Source organism: Galeopterus variegatus, unplaced genomic scaffold, assembly GCF_000696425.1.
Source record: "Galeopterus variegatus unplaced genomic scaffold, G_variegatus-3.0.2 Scaffold30912, whole genome shotgun sequence".
Lineage (NCBI taxonomy): Eukaryota > Metazoa > Chordata > Mammalia > Dermoptera > Cynocephalidae > Galeopterus > Galeopterus variegatus.
Window position 1 is genome coordinate 3,462 of NW_007757023.1, and position 3,506 is coordinate 6,967.

At 40.8% G+C, this 3,506-nt stretch overlaps 1 pseudogene; it reads right to left on the reverse strand.

Moving 5' to 3' along the window:
• Window positions 1–2,961: 2,961 nt before the first annotated feature.
• On the reverse strand, window positions 2,962–3,430 carry LOC103583934 (annotated as a pseudogene).
• Between the last annotated feature and the right edge of the window lie 76 nt (window positions 3,431–3,506).

The following is a 3,506-nucleotide window of genomic DNA, read 5'->3' on the forward strand; positions in this document are numbered from 1 at the left end:
GGCTGAGCGAGGTGCGGGTGCAACACCGAGGGTTGCGATCCCATTGCCGGTCTCGGTCCAGTACGGGCGCGACACTGAGGGTTGCGATCCGTTGCCAGTCACGAAAAAAGACAAAAAGGAAAAAAAAAAATACCTATCCTTAAATTCAAGAAGCCAAATAAATCCCAAATTGAATAAAGAAAAAATTTGCCATCTAGCCACACTGTAACAAAATTGCAAAACACCAAAGCAAAAAAGAACATTTTTAAAAGCAGGCAAAGGAAAAGAAGAGAAGTCCCACCATCTTCAGGGGGCAAGGAGGGTGGGGGAAGTTGTAGCTGTATTCAGTTTTAAGTCCTGGCTTCTTCAGATGATAAGTCTACCTAGAGTCAAGGCTGTCCCTGCTGCAAAGGGGTACGGAGGAAATCCTGAGTACCTCAACCCCCAAGGCCTGCTCCCTGCCATATATAGGGGCCAAGTGGGGGCCTGCTCAGAGTAACCTCAGTTTCTCTAGACTTCCTAGCCTCCAAAGACAAGCATCTAGAGGGAGCCTCAGACACATACACCTCTTACACAAAAATATTTACAAGCTTGCCACCACTATCTGCCTTGGGGATAGTTCAGCAGGACTAATCTCATTACAGCCTTTATCCCGGATTAAGAGTCACTACAAGAAGCTACAGACTCCAGTCATCACCCCCTACCTCCCTTGTATTCTAATCCCAATAAGTCTCTGTACTTCTAGTATTCTGTCCCCAATTCCCACCATCATACTATACCCCCTGGAACTGAAAGCTTGTCAAAATCTAAATCCTCTGATAGTTCTCTTCACCTTTGCTCTAACAGAACACTCCCTCTGCCTTGAGGACAGTGTTTCCCTGCAGCTCTCTCAAATGGTAGCTAACCCTCCACCCCCTCTCCCTCCACACCATCTCTGGGCCTGGACATAAGGCAGGTGTCCTTCCTTCTCATTGCCAATTCTAGAACACTCCCAATTCAAAGGAGGAAAGATGGCCTTTTCAACAAATGGTGCTGAAGCAAGTGTACACTGATAGGCCAAAAAATGATCCTTGACTAAGTCTCACACCTTATATTATTATTATTTTTTTTTCTTTTTACAAGATGACCGGTAAGGGGATCTTAACCCTTGACTTGGTGTTGTCAGCACCACGCTCAGCCAGTGAGCAAACCGGCCATCCCTATATGGGATCCGAACCCGGGGCCTTGGTGTTATCAGCACCACACTCTCCCGAGTGAGCCACGGGCAGGCCCCTCACACCTTATATTAAAACAAACTGAAAATAGATCACAGACTTAAATGTAAAACTTTAAGGAAAAAAATAGAATACTATAGGTTTCTGGGACTAGGCAAAAAGTTCTTAGACGTGACACTGAAAGCACAATCCATAAAAGGAAAAATGAATGAGCTAGATTTCATCGAAATTAAAAGCCTGTGCTCTTAGAAAAACTCTTTTAAGAGAATGAAAAGACAAGCTACAGACTGGGAGAAAATATTTGCAAACCACATACCCAAAAAGAACTAGTGACTATAATATACAAAGAACTTTAAAAAACTCAACAGAAAAAAAGTAAATAATCCAGTTAGAAAATAGGCAAAAGATATGGAGAGACATTTCACCTGAGAAGATATATACAGATGGCAAATAAGCACATGAAAAGATGTTCAACATCATCAGCCATTAGGAAAATGCAAATTAAAATCGTAATGATATATCCCTACAAACCTATCAGAATGGCTAAAATAAAAAATAGTGACATCACCAAAATGGCACAGCCACTGTTATGGACTAAATTGTGCTCTCCAAAATTAATAGGTTGAAGTCCCAACCTCAGAATATAACAGTTTTTTTGGAAATGAGGTCTTTAGAGAGGTGAGTAAGTTAAAACAAGGATGGGGCCCTAGTCCTGGCTGATGTCCTCATAAGAAGAGGAAAAGACAGTAGGGATGCCTGTGCAGAGGAAAGATCACATGAAGATATAGTGAGAAGGTGCCATCTGCAAGCCAAGGAGAGAGGGTTTTTTCCTGGAGAAACCAAACCTGCTGACACTTGAATCTTTGACTTCAAGCCTCCAGAACTATGAGAAAATAGATTTCTATTTAAAGCCATCCAGTCCATGGTATTTTGTTTTGGCAACCCTTGCACACTAATACAGCCACCCCAGAAAGCAACCTAGCAATTTCTCAAAAAATTAAACAAGCAACTACCATATGATTCAGGAATTGCACTCCTGTGCATTTATCCCAGAGAAATGAAATCTTATATTCACACAAAAACCTGCACAAAAATATTTATATAGCAGTTTTATGTAAAATAGCCAAAAACTAGATGTTCTTTCATGGGTGAATGGCTAAATCCACACCACTGAGTATCACTCAGCTATAAAAAGGAATGAACTACTGATAGATGCAACAACCTAAATGAATCTCCAAAGAATTTTGCTGAGTGAAGACAATCCCAAAGGTTACATACTGAAGGATTCCATTTATGTAACATTCTTTTTTTTTTTTTAAATTAAAAAAAACTGTATTTACTTAGAAGCGTTCGGAATGTCAACAAAACAGCTGCAACTTTTTTATCGCAATTACAGAGTGGTATCAGTTAACAGAACAATTATTTAGTATAAGCTGCATCAGAGACAACTGAAGATGAAAAACTACCATCCCCATATATAACTAACTTGTGCTGTGCACCAACAAGAACCTACTTTACATTTCCATGCCAATTTACAACCTCCATACTGTACCAGGCAAGGTTAGTGGCTACTGAAAATACCACCAGGACAGGGCTATCTAAAGACACATTTAGAAGTGTTTTAACTATACAAAAAAAGACACTGTACAGTTTAAAAACAAATCTTACACTGCCTTACATTTCAATTTTTTTCTTTAAAAGGAATGAGTTGTGTACAGGGGGGTTAAATGCTTTACAGACAAGAAAAAAATACTGCACTAGAACCAACTTATTCATCATCATCTTCATCTTCCTCCTCCTCTTCCTTCTTTTTCTTGCTTTTTTCAGCCTTGACAACTCCCTTTTTTGCTGCATCAGGCTTTCTTTTAGCTTGGTATGCAACAATATCCTTTTCATATTTTTCCTTCAGCTGAGCAGCCTTCTTTTCATAAGGCTGCTTGTTATCTGCAGCAGTGTTGTCCACATCTCTCCCAGTTTCTTTGCAACATCACCAATGGATGTGCCAGGGTGTTCTCCTTTGATTTTTGGGCAATACTCAGAACAGAACAAGAAAAAGGCCAAAGGAGGCCTCTTGGGTGCACTGCGATCCTTGAACTTTTTTGTTTCCCCTTGAGGAGAGATATAGATTTTCATTTCTCTTTCATAACGGGCCTTGTCTGCCTTTGCCATGTCTTCAAATTTTCCTTTCTCTTTAGCAGACATGGTCTTCCACCTCTCTAAGCACTTCTTAGAAGCATCTGGGTGATGGCCAGCCCGTGGCTCACTCGGGAGAGTGCGGTGCTGATAACACCAAGGCCATGGGTTCGGATCCTA